Source organism: Engystomops pustulosus, chromosome 3 (assembly GCF_040894005.1).
Source record: "Engystomops pustulosus chromosome 3, aEngPut4.maternal, whole genome shotgun sequence".
Classification (NCBI taxonomy): Eukaryota; Metazoa; Chordata; class Amphibia; order Anura; family Leptodactylidae; genus Engystomops; species Engystomops pustulosus.
Genome location: NC_092413.1, coordinates 80109344 through 80123305, shown reverse-complemented (window position 1 = coordinate 80123305; position 13962 = coordinate 80109344).

Below are 13962 nucleotides of genomic sequence, written 5' to 3'. Positions count from 1 at the left end.
AATAATAGAATAGTGAGAATAGGGCCTGCTGCTACCATATGTGCAGATATAAAAAAAAAAGCCAAGACGTGGACCAATTTGGCAAGCTCAGTGTAGCACTGCGTAATCTGGGTGCGCTATATAAATAAAGGAATTATTAATTATTAAAAAGCATAAAAAAGTATATTTAGTTATCATGGGAAGAAGGGGATATCTTGCTGAAGAGACATACTCCATGATTCAGTCCAAATCGGAGACAGAATCTGAGATTTACTTATTTGAAGGCAGTGAAGACAAAAGCGTCACTTTAGAATCATCCACAGGGGATGTTGTCCCTGGCAAAGTTGACGCAGCAGATCAGGAGGTTGTAGGACCTAGTAGCACTATGTGACATGGTCCCTCTAATTGAGATGCGCCCTCTCCATTTTTATACACAAAACTCAAGCCTCCCCAGGCATAACAGTGAATGATTTCACATGTATTTGATTAGTGGCACAGTTATACTATGCTTCACAAATTCATGCACTGAAATAGGTGTTCTGATGCTCAGTCAGACTATGCACACAATCTATCACCCAAAGTCCAACAGGACTCCAAAAAAACATAAAAAAAGTGGTGCACTCTGTCAGAGCAATACAGGGAGTGCAAGATTCACGAAGAATGTGCCCCATAAATCCTGAATCTGGCGCACCCTGCCCTATTCACAGACAAACTGCTCATTCTTAGTAAATGTGCCCTATTGTTCCATATGACTGTACTCTGTAATATTATATTTGTGTATCTCCCCTATCATTTGTAAAGTGCTGCAGAATTTGATGCTGCTATATAAATATTCTTATTATTAAAGATAATTTGTTCATATATATATATATATATATATATATATATATATATATATATACACAGCACCTCCTTTTATATACAGCCCCCCCTTATACATCTATAGCACCCCTTTATTTACAGCACCCAAATAATTATACAGGCCTCCCTATATATACTATTCAATTTATAAATAGCACCAATATATATCACTTCATTGTTACAGTTCCCACCTATTAAATTTGTAAATTGTACGTAGTGTTTCTCCTCACCCAAACAGTGCCCCCAGGCCATAATATAAGGAACCCGGCCTTCTGCAGAGATGACATAGTCAGGTATTCAACTGCTGCGTCAATGAGAAAGCGCAGTACAGAATCACCAATAACTTTTGGCAATTCCTAAGATATGAAGCGGTCTCTCAGTTCCTGTTTGCTGAGGTTCTTCCTGTAAAAGGGTTGTTTGACTTCCAGGATGAGAACCACTTGCTTACAATGACAACGATGCAACTCCACAAAGTGGTTTCTATAGACTTCTCTATAATACTTTCCCAGTCCCCTATGAAATGTTGATACTTCTGACCTCCAGGAGCCTGGATGCAGAAGCTGCCATCCCAAATATAGTGGCTTCTATTCAACTGAATGAGAGCAGCACTATAGTACCCTGTCCAGACCTCCATCGACCAGATACTGAGGGGATAAAACCAAGGAAACTGCTTCCACATAGAAAAAATTCTCAATAGAAATGCCGCCCAAAGACAATAATGTAGCTCATTTACTAAGGGTCCGCAGACCACATTTTCCTTGCGTTTCCCGACGCTTTCCGATGTGCGCCATACAGGGCCGATTCTAGCATATTTGCTGCCTGAGGCGAATATTAAAATGCTGCCCCCCCCCCCCGCTAAGTAAATCCTTAAACTTTACTAACAATTAACAATCCTACAGACAGCGCACTGACACTGTGTGACTGACTACAAGATCTGAGAGTCATTAGTGGCATCTAGTACCTTATAGATGACAATCTCTTCCATCAGTAGATCTTTATTCCGGGTTCTCCAATCCATGACGTATCACTGCTGAAATCGCGGGCAGATATCTTCAGCTCCGTGCAGCACAACTCCACCCGGCGTCCCTAAAAATACCACAGTCACTTACAGTATAAAGTCTCCTGGAAAACAACACTGTGCTCCTAAATAATATATACCCCTCCCAACACAACTGACCGCACTCTCCCCACATACAAAACATCCCTTCATTATATAGGGATAAAATCTTGCCCCACATATACAGTCCCCTCCCAGCTTAGTAATATACTGTATCCCATATACAGCCCCTGCAGCTAAGTAATATACTGTACCCGATATACAGCCCCCCCAGCTTAGTAATATACTGTATACCATATACAGCCCCAGCTTAGTAATATACTGTATACCATATACAGCCCCAGCTTAGTAATATACTGTATCCCATATACATCCCCCCAGCTCAGTAATATACTGTATCCCATATACATCCCCCCAGCTCAGTAATATACTGTATCCCATATACATCCCCCCAGCTTAGTAATATACTGTATCCCATATACAGCCTCCCAGCTTATGTATACTGTATCCCATATACATCCCCCCAGCTTAGTAATATACTGTACCCCATATACAGCCCCCCAGCTTAGTAATATACTGTATCCCATATACAGCCTCCCAGCTTAGTAATATACTGTACCCCATATACAAACCCCCAGCTTAGTAATATACTGTATCCCATATACAGCCTCCCAGCTTAGTAATATACTGTATCCCATATACATCCCCCCAGCTTAGTAATATACTGTATCCCATATACAGCCCCCCAGCTTAGTAATATACTGTATCCCATATACAGCCCCCCAGCTTAGTAATATACTGTATCCCATATACAGCCGCCCAGCTTAGTAATATACTGTATCCCATATACATCCCCCCAGCTTAGTAATATACTGTATCCCATATACAGCCCCCCAGCTTAGTAATATACTGTATCCCATATACAGCCCCCCAGCTTAGTAATACACTGTATCCCATATACAGCCTCCCAGCTTAGTAATATACTGTATCCCATATACAGCCCCAGCTTAGTAATATACTGTATCCCATATACAGCCCCTGCAGCTAAGTAATATACTGTACCCGATATACAGCCCCCCCAGCTTAGTAATATACTGTATACCATATACAGCCCCAGCTTAGTAATATACTGTATACCATATACAGCCCCAGCTTAGTAATATACTGTATCCCATATACATCCCCCCAGCTCAGTAATATACTGTATCCCATATACATCCCCCCAGCTTAGTAATATACTGTATCCCATATACAGCCTCCCAGCTTATGTATACTGTATCCCATATACATCCCCCCAGCTTAGTAATATACTGTACCCCATATACAGCCCCCCAGCTTAGTAATATACTGTATCCCATATACAGCCTCCCAGCTTAGTAATATACTGTACCCCATATACAGCCCCCCAGCTTAGTAATATACTGTATCCCATATACAGCCTCCCAGCTTAGTAATATACTGTATCCCATATACATCCCCCCAGCTTAGTAATATACTGTATCCCATATACATCCCCCCAGCTTAGTAATATACTGTATCCCATATACAGCCCCCCAGCTTAGTAATATACTGTATCCCATATACAGCCCCCCAGCTTAGTAATATACTGTATCCCATATACAGCCCCCCAGCTTAGTAATATACTGTATCCCATATACATCCCCCCAGCTTAGTAATATACTGTATCCCATATACAGCCCCCCAGCTTAGTAATATACTGTATCCCATATACAGCCCCCCAGCTTAGTAATACACTGTATCCCATATACAGCCTCCCAGCTTAGTAATATACTGTATCCCATATACAGCCTCCCAGCTTAGTAATATACTGTATCCCATATACAGCTCCCCAGCTTAGTAATATACTGTATCCCATATACAGCCTCCCAGCTTAGTAATATACTGTATCCCATATACAGCCCCCCAGCTTAGTAATATACTGTATCCCATATACAGCCCCCCAGCTTAGTAATATACTGTATCCCATATACAGCCCCCCAGCTTAGTAATATACTGTATCCCATATACATCCCCCCAGCATAGTAATATACTGTATCCCATATACATCCCCCCAGCTTAGTAATACACTGTATCCCATATACAGCCTCCCAGCTTAGTAATATACTGTATCCCATATACAGCCTCCCAGCTTAGTAATATACTGTATCCCATATACAGCTCCCCAGCTTAGTAATATACTGTATCCCATATACAGCCTCCCAGCTTAGTAATATACTGTATCCCATATACAGCCCCCCAGCTTAGTAATATACTGTATCCCATATACAGCCCCCAGCTTAGTAATATACTGTATCCCATATACATCCCCCCAGCTTAGTAATATACTGTACCCCATATACATCCCCCCAGCTTAGTAATATACTGTATCCCATATACAGCCCCCCAGCTTAGTAATATACTGTACCCCATATACATCCCCCCAGCTTAGTAATATACTGTATCCCATATACAGCCTCCCAGCTTAGTAATATACTGTACCCCATATACAGCTCCCCAGCTTAGTAATATACTGTACCCCATATACAGCCTCCCAGCTTAGTAATATACTGTATCCCATATACAGCCCCCCAGCTTAGTAATATACTGTATCCCATATACAGCCCCCCAGCCTAGTAATATACTGTACCCCATATACAGCCCCCCAGCCTAGTAATATACTGTACCCCATATACATCCCCCAGCTTAGTAATAGACTGTACCCCATATACATCCCCCCAGCTCAGTAATATACTGTACCCCATATACATCCCCCCAGCTTAGTAATATACTGTATCCCATATACATCCCCCCAGCTCAGTAATATACTGTACCCCATATACATCCCCCCAGCTTAGTAATATACTGTATCCCATATACAGCTCCCCAGCTTAGTAATATACTGTATCCCATATACAGCCCCCCAGCTTAGTAATATACTGTACCTGATATACATCCCCCCAGCTTAGTAATATACTGTATCCCATATACAGCCCCCCAGCTTAGTAATATACTGTATCCCATATACAGCCCCAGCTTAGTAATATACTGTATCCCATATACAGCCCCAGCTTAGTAATATACTGTATCCCATATACAGCCTCCCAGCTTAGTAATATACTGTATCCCATATACAGCTCCCCAGCTTAGTAATATACTGTATCCCATATACAGCTCCCCAGCTTAGTAATATACTGTATCCCATATACAGCCCCAGCTTAGTAATATACTGTATCCCATATACATCCCCCCAGCTTAGTAATATACTGTATCCCATATACAGCCCTCCCAGCTTAGTAATATACTGTATCCCATATACATCCCCCCAGCTCAGTAATATACTGTACCCCATATACATCCCCCCAGCTCAGTAATATACTGTACCCCATATACATCCCCCCAGCTTAGTAATATACTGTATCCCATATACAGCTCCCCAGCTTAGTAATGTACTGTATCCCATATACAGCCCCCCAGCTTAGTAATATACTGTACCTGATATACATCCCCCCAGCTTAGTAATATACTGTATCCCATATACAGCCCCCCAGCTTAGTAATATACTGTATCCCATATACAGCCCCAGCTTAGTAATATACTGTATCCCATATACAGCTCCCCAGCTTAGTAATATACTGTATCCCATATACAGCCCCAGCTTAGTAATATACTGTTTCCCATATACATCCCCCCAGCTTAGTAATATACTGTATCCAATATACAGCCCTCCCAGCTTAGTAATATACTGTATCCCATATACAGCCCTCCCAGCTTAGTAATATACTGTATCCCATATACAGCCCTCCCAGCTTAGTAATATACTGTATCCCATATACAGCCCCCCAGCTTAGTAATATACTGTACCCCATATACATCCCCCCAGCTTAGTAATATACTGTATCCCATATACAGCCTCCCAGCTTAGTAATATACTGTATCCCATATACAGCCCCCAGCTTAGTAATATACTGTATCCCATATACAGCCTCCCAGCTTAGTAATATACTGTATCCCATATACAGCTCCCCAGCTTAGTAATATACTGTATCCCATATACAGCCTCCCAGCTTAGTAATATACTGTATCCCATATACAGCCCCCCAGCTTAGTAATATACTGTATCCCATATACAGCCCCCAGCTTAGTAATATACTGTATCCCATATACAGCCTCCCAGCTTAGTAATATACTGTACCCCATATACATCCCCCCAGCTTAGTAATATACTGTATCCCATATACAGCCCCCCAGCTTAGTAATATACTGTACCCCATATACATCCCCCCAGCTTAGTAATATACTGTATCCCATATACAGCCTCCCAGCTTAGTAATATACTGTACCCCATATACAGCCCCCCAGCTTAGTAATATACTGTATCCCATATACAGCCCTCCCAGCTTAGTAATATACTGTATTCCATATACAGCCCCCCAGCTTAGTAATATACTGTATCCCATATACATCCCCCCAGCTTAGTAATATACTGTATCCCATATACATCCCCCAGCTTAGTAATATACTGTATCCCATATACAGCCCCCCAGCCTAGTAATATACTGTATCCCATATACATCCCCCAGCTTAGTAATATACTGTATCCCATATACATCCCCCCAGCTTAGTAATATACTGTACCCCATATACAGCTCCCCAGCTTAGTAATATACTGTACCCCATATACAGCCTCCCAGCTTAGTAATATACTGTATCCCATATACAGCCCTCCCAGCTTAGTAATATACTGAATCCCATATACAGCCCCCAGCTTAGTAATATACTGAATCCCATATACAGCCCCCAGCTTAGTAATATACTGTATCCTATATACAGCCCTCCCAGCTTAGTAATATACTGTATCCCATATACAGCCCCAGCTTAGTAATATACTGTATCCCATATACATCCCCCCAGCTTAGTAATATACTGTATCCCATATACATCCCCCAGCTTAGTTATATACTGTATCCCATATACAGCCCCCCAGCTTAGTAATATACTGTATCCCATATACAGCTCCCCAGCTTAGTAATATACTGTATCCCATATACAGCCTCCCAGCTTAGTAATATACGGTATCCCATATACAGCCCCCCAGCTTAGTAATATACTGTATCCCATATACAGCCCCCAGCTTAGTAATATACTGTATCCCATATACAGCCCCCCAGCTTAGTAATATACTGTACCCCATATACATCCCCCCAGCTTAGTAATATACTGTATCCCATATACAGCCTCCCAGCTTAGTAATATACTGTACCCCATATACAGCCCCCCAGCTTAGTAATATACTGTATCCCATATACAGCCCTCCCAGCTTAGTAATATACTGTATCCCATATACAGCCCCCCAGCTTAGTAATATACTGTACCTGATATACATCCCCCCAGCTTAGTAATATACTGTATCCCATATACAGCCCCCCAGCTTAGTAATATACTGTATCCCATATACAGCCCCAGCTTAGTAATATACTGTATCCCATATACAGCCCCAGCTTAGTAATATACTGTATCCCATATACAGCCTCCCAGCTTAGTAATATACTGTATCCCATATACAGCTCCCCAGCTTAGTAATATACTGTATCCCATATACAGCTCCCCAGCTTAGTAATATACTGTATCCCATATACAGCCCAGCTTAGTAATATACTGTATCCCATATACATCCCCCCAGCTTAGTAATATACTGTATCCCATATACAGCCCTCCCAGCTTAGTAATATACTGTATCCCATATACATCCCCCCAGCTCAGTAATATACTGTACCCCATATACATCCCCCCAGCTTAGTAATATACTGTATCCCATATACAGCTCCCCAGCTTAGTAATATACTGTATCCCATATACAGCCCCCCAGCTTAGTAATATACTGTACCTGATATACATACCCCCAGCTTAGTAATATACTGTATCCCATATACAGCCCCCCAGCTTAGTAATATACTGTATCCCATATACAGCCCCAGCTTAGTAATATACTGTATCCCATATACAGCTCCCCAGCTTAGTAATATACTGTATCCCATATACAGCCCCAGCTTAGTAATATACTGTATCCCATATACATCCCCCCAGCTTAGTAATATACTGTATCCCATATACAGCCCTCCCAGCTTAGTAATATACTGTATCCCATATACAGCCCTCCCAGCTTAGTAATATACTGTATCCCATATACATCCCCCCAGCTCAGTAATATACTGTACCCCATATACATCCCCCCAGCTTAGTAATATACTGTATCCCATATACAGCTCCCCAGCTTAGTAATATACTGTATCCCATATACAGCCCCCCAGCTTAGTAATATACTGTACCTGATATACATCCCCCCAGCTTAGTAATATACTGTATCCCATATACAGCCCCCCAGCTTAGTAATATACTGTATCCCATATACAGCCCCAGCTTAGTAATATACTGTATCCCATATACAGCTCCCCAGCTTAGTAATATACTGTATCCCATATACAGCCCCAGCTTAGTAATATACTGTATCCCATATACATCCCCCCAGCTTAGTAATATACTGTATCCCATATACAGCCCTCCCAGCTTAGTAATATACTGTATCCCATATACATCCCCCCAGCTCAGTAATATACTGTACCCCATATACATCCCCCCAGCTTAGTAATATACTGTATCCCATATACAGCTCCCCAGCTTAGTAATATACTGTATCCCATATACAGCCCCCCAGCTTAGTAATATACTGTACCTGATATACATCCCCCAGCTTAGTAATATACTGTATCCCATATACAGCCCCCCAGCTTAGTAATATACTGTATCCCATATACATCCCCCCAGCTTAGTAATATACTGTATCCCATATACAGCTCCCCAGCTTAGTAATATACTGTATCCCATATACAGCCCCCCAGCTTAGTAATATACTGTACCTGATATACATCCCCCCAGCTTAGTAATATACTGTATCCCATATACAGCCCCCCAGCTTAGTAATATACTGTATCCCATATACAGCCCCAGCTTAGTAATATACTGTATCCCATATACAGCTCCCCAGCTTAGTAATATACTGTATCCCATATACAGCCCCAGCTTAGTAATATACTGTATCCCATATACATCCCCCCAGCTTAGTAATATACTGTATCCCATATACAGCCCTCCCAGCTTAGTAATATACTGTATCCCATATACATCCCCCCAGCTCAGTAATATACTGTACCCCATATACATCCCCCCAGCTTAGTAATATACTGTATCCCATATACAGCTCCCCAGCTTAGTAATATACTGTATCCCATATACAGCCCCCCAGCTTAGTAATATACTGTACCTGATATACATCCCCCCAGCTTAGTAATATACTGTATCCCATATACAGCCCCCCAGCTTAGTAATATACTGTATCCCATATACAGCCCCAGCTTAGTAATATACTGTATCCCATATACAGCTCCCCAGCTTAGTAATATACTGTATCCCATATACAGCCCCAGCTTAGTAATATACTGTATCCCATATACATCCCCCCAGCTTAGTAATATACTGTATCCCATATACAGCCCTCCCAGCTTAGTAATATACTGTATCCCATATACATCCCCCCAGCTCAGTAATATACTGTACCCCATATACATCCCCCCAGCTTAGTAATATACTGTATCCCATATACAGCTCCCCAGCTTAGTAATATACTGTATCCCATATACAGCCCCCCAGCTTAGTAATATACTGTACCTGATATACATCCCCCCAGCTTAGTAATATACTGTATCCCATATACAGCCCCCCAGCTTAGTAATATACTGTATCCCATATACATCCCCCCAGCTTAGTAATATACTGTATCCCATATACAGCCCCAGCTTAGTAATATACTGTATCCCATATACAGCCCTCCCAGCTTAGTAATATACTGTATCCCATATACAGCCCCAGCTTAGTAATATACTGTATCCCATATACAGCCTCCCAGCTTAGTAATATACTGTATCACATATACAGCCCTCCCAGCTTAGTAATATATTGTATCCCATATACAGCCCTCCCAGCTTAGTAATATACTGTATCCCATATACAGCCCCCCCAGCTTAGTAATATACTGTATCCCATATACATCCCCCCAGCTTAGTAATATACTGTATCCCATATACAGCCCCAGCTTAGTAATATACTGTACCCCATATACATCCCCCCAGCTTAGTAATATACTGTATCCCATATACAGCCCCCCAGCTTAGTAATATACTGTATCCCATATACATCCCCCCAGCTTAGTAATATACTGTATCCCATATACATCCCCCCAGCTTAGTAATATACTGTATCCCATATACAGCTCCCCAGCTTAGTAATATACTGTATCCCATATACAGCCTCCCAGCTTAGTAATATACTGTATCCCATATACAGCCCCCCAGCTTAGTAATATACTGTATCCCATATACAGCCTCCCAGCTTAGTAATATACTGTATCCCATATACAGCCCCAGCTTAGTAATATACTGTATCCCATATACAGCTCCCCAGCTTAGTAATATACTGTATCCCATATACAGCCCCAGCTTAGTAATATACTGTATCCCATATACATCCCCCCAGCTTAGTAATATACTGTATCCCATATACAGCCCTCCCAGCTTAGTAATATACTGTATCCCATATACATCCCCCCAGCTCAGTAATATACTGTACCCCATATACATCCCCCCAGCTTAGTAATATACTGTATCCCATATACAGCTCCCCAGCTTAGTAATATACTGTATCCCATATACAGCCCCCCAGCTTAGTAATATACTGTACCTGATATACATCCCCCCAGCTTAGTAATATACTGTATCCCATATACAGCCCCCCAGCTTAGTAATATACTGTATCCCATATACATCCCCCCAGCTTAGTAATATACTGTATCCCATATACAGCCCCAGCTTAGTAATATACTGTATCCCATATACAGCCCTCCCAGCTTAGTAATATACTGTATCCCATATACAGCCCCAGCTTAGTAATATACTGTATCCCATATACAGCCTCCCAGCTTAGTAATATACTGTATCACATATACAGCCCTCCCAGCTTAGTAATATATTGTATCCCATATACAGCCCTCCCAGCTTAGTAATATACTGTATCCCATATACAGCCCCCCCAGCTTAGTAATATACTGTATCCCATATACATCCCCCCAGCTTAGTAATATACTGTATCCCATATACAGCCCCAGCTTAGTAATATACTGTACCCCATATACATCCCCCCAGCTTAGTAATATACTGTATCCCATATACAGCCCCCCAGCTTAGTAATATACTGTATCCCATATACATCCCCCCAGCTTAGTAATATACTGTATCCCATATACATCCCCCCAGCTTAGTAATATACTGTATCCCATATACAGCCCCCCAGCTTAGTAATATACTGTACCCCATATACATCCCCCCACCTTAGTAATATACTGTATCCCATATACAGCCTCCCAGCTTAGTAATATACTGTATCCCATATACAGCCCCCCAGCTTAGTAATATACTGTATCCCATATACAGCCTCCCAGCTTAGTAATATACTGTATCCCATATACAGCTCCCCAGCTTAGTAATATACTGTATCCCATATACAGCCTCCCAGCTTAGTAATATACTGTATCCCATATACAGCCCCCCAGCTTAGTAATATACTGTATCCCATATACAGCCCCCAGCTTAGTAATATACTGTATCCCATATACAGCCTCCCAGCTTAGTAATATACTGTATCCCATATACAGCCCCCAGCTTAGTAATATACTGTATCCCATATACAGCCTCCCAGCTTAGTAATATACTGTATCCCATATACAGCCCCCAGCTTAGTAATATACTGTATCCCATATACAGCCCCCAGCTTAGTAATATACTGTATCCCATATACAGCCCCCAGCTTAGTAATATACTGTACCCCATATACATCCCCCCAGCTTAGTAATATACTGTATCCCATATACAGCCCCCCAGCTTAGTAATATACTGTACCCCATATACATCCCCCCAGCTTAGTAATATACTGTATCCCATATACAGCCTCCCAGCTTAGTAATATACTGTACCCCATATACAGCCCCCCAGCTTAGTAATATACTGTATCCCATATACAGCCCTCCCAGCTTAGTAATATACTGTATCCCATATACAGCCCCCCAGCTTAGTAATATACTGTATCCCATATACATCCCCCCAGCTTAGTAATATACTGTATCCCATATACATCCCCCCAGCTTAGTAATATACTGTATCCCATATACAGCCCCCCAGCCTAGTAATATACTGTATCCCATATACATCCCCCAGCTTAGTAATATACTGTATCCCATATACATCCCCCCAGCTTAGTAATATACTGAATCCCATATACAGCCCCCAGCTTAGTAATATACTGTATCCCATATACAGCCCTCCCAGCTTAGTAATATACTGTATCCCATATACAGCCCCAGCTTAGTAATATACTGTATCCCATATACAGCCTCCCAGCTTAGTAATATACTGTATCCCATATACAGCCTCCCAGCTTAGTAATATACTGTATCCCATATACAGCCCCCCAGCTTAGTAATATACTGTATCCCATATACATCCCCCCAGCTTAGTAATATACTGTATCCCATATACATCCCCCCAGCTTAGTAATATACTGTATCCCATATACAGCTCCCCAGCTTAGTAATATACTGTATCCCATATACATCCCCCAGCTTAGTAATATACTGTATCCCATATACATCCCCCCCAGCTCAGTAATATACTGTACCCCATATACAGCTCCCCAGCTTAGTAATATACTGTACCCCATATACAGCTCCCCAGCTTAGTAATATACTGTACCCCATATACAGCCTCCCAGCTTAGTAATATACTGAATCCCATATACAGCCCCCCCAGCTTAGTAATATACTGTTTACCCCCCAGCTGAAATCTGGCCCCATATAAATATATAACACCCCCAGGAAAAGAAGAATCTGGCCTCGTATAATATATACAGCCCCCCCCCCCCAGTATAAAATTATTCTGGCCAATATAATATATATAGCACCCCCCACCCCAGTATAAATGACTCTGACCCCATATAGTATATACTGCATCCCCCCTAGTATAAAACAATTCTGGCCCCATATAATATATCAACCCCCCCCCCCACACACAGTATAAAACAAGTATGGCCACGTATAACGTATACACCCCCTCACACACAGTATATGACAATTATGGCCCCCACTCCCCCTTATCAGCCAGATTAGAATTAATGAAAGTGCATGAAAAATAATAAAATCATACTCACCTGCAGGCAGCTGCTCCCTCGGCGCGCGGCTCCGCTCTTCACGCGGCTCTCCTGTGAGCCGCGGCTCCGCACAGTGACACAGGCGGAAAGGCGCTGCGTTGCTCCGCATATAAATCGCGCCTGTGTCTTAAAGAGACAGGTTCGATTTATTTAGCTGGTGGGCGATTCGGGCGTTAATGGACGCCCGAATCGCCCACTTTAGAGCGGCGAATTTCGCCGCCCTGTACAGGGACCCGCAATCTGCCGCCTGAGGCGAGATTTTCATCTCGCCTCATGGCAGATGCGGCCCTGGTTCCATATTTAACAGGGGTTTTTGGGGCACGCAATCAGATTTTGTCGCATCAGCGCCAGCTTTCATACGACACAAATCGGGGGCGGGCCGTCGGTCAATCCGACGGATTCAGACAATCCGCGGGATTTAACATTGCAAATTGTGTCGCAAGACACGCACTCACATACGCCGGTAAGAAGAAGGTGAACTCCGGCGGACCTTAGCAGGGAAGTGACAGATCCAGGATCTCGGCGCACAATGTTGGTGAATCGCGCCGGACTTCATCTTCGACTGACCTTCCAGATCGGCGATTGTGACAATTCATAATATTAAAAGACACAACAAAGTATGTCACGAAAATAAAAAAACGACCAAAGGAAATGAATTATACTTGTAGGTCCACGTGCTCCTAATTTTAAATTCTCCCTCTATTTGAGGGTTTCACCCATATACCCAAAAACATAGGGCTACTTCAGTGATGTACTGA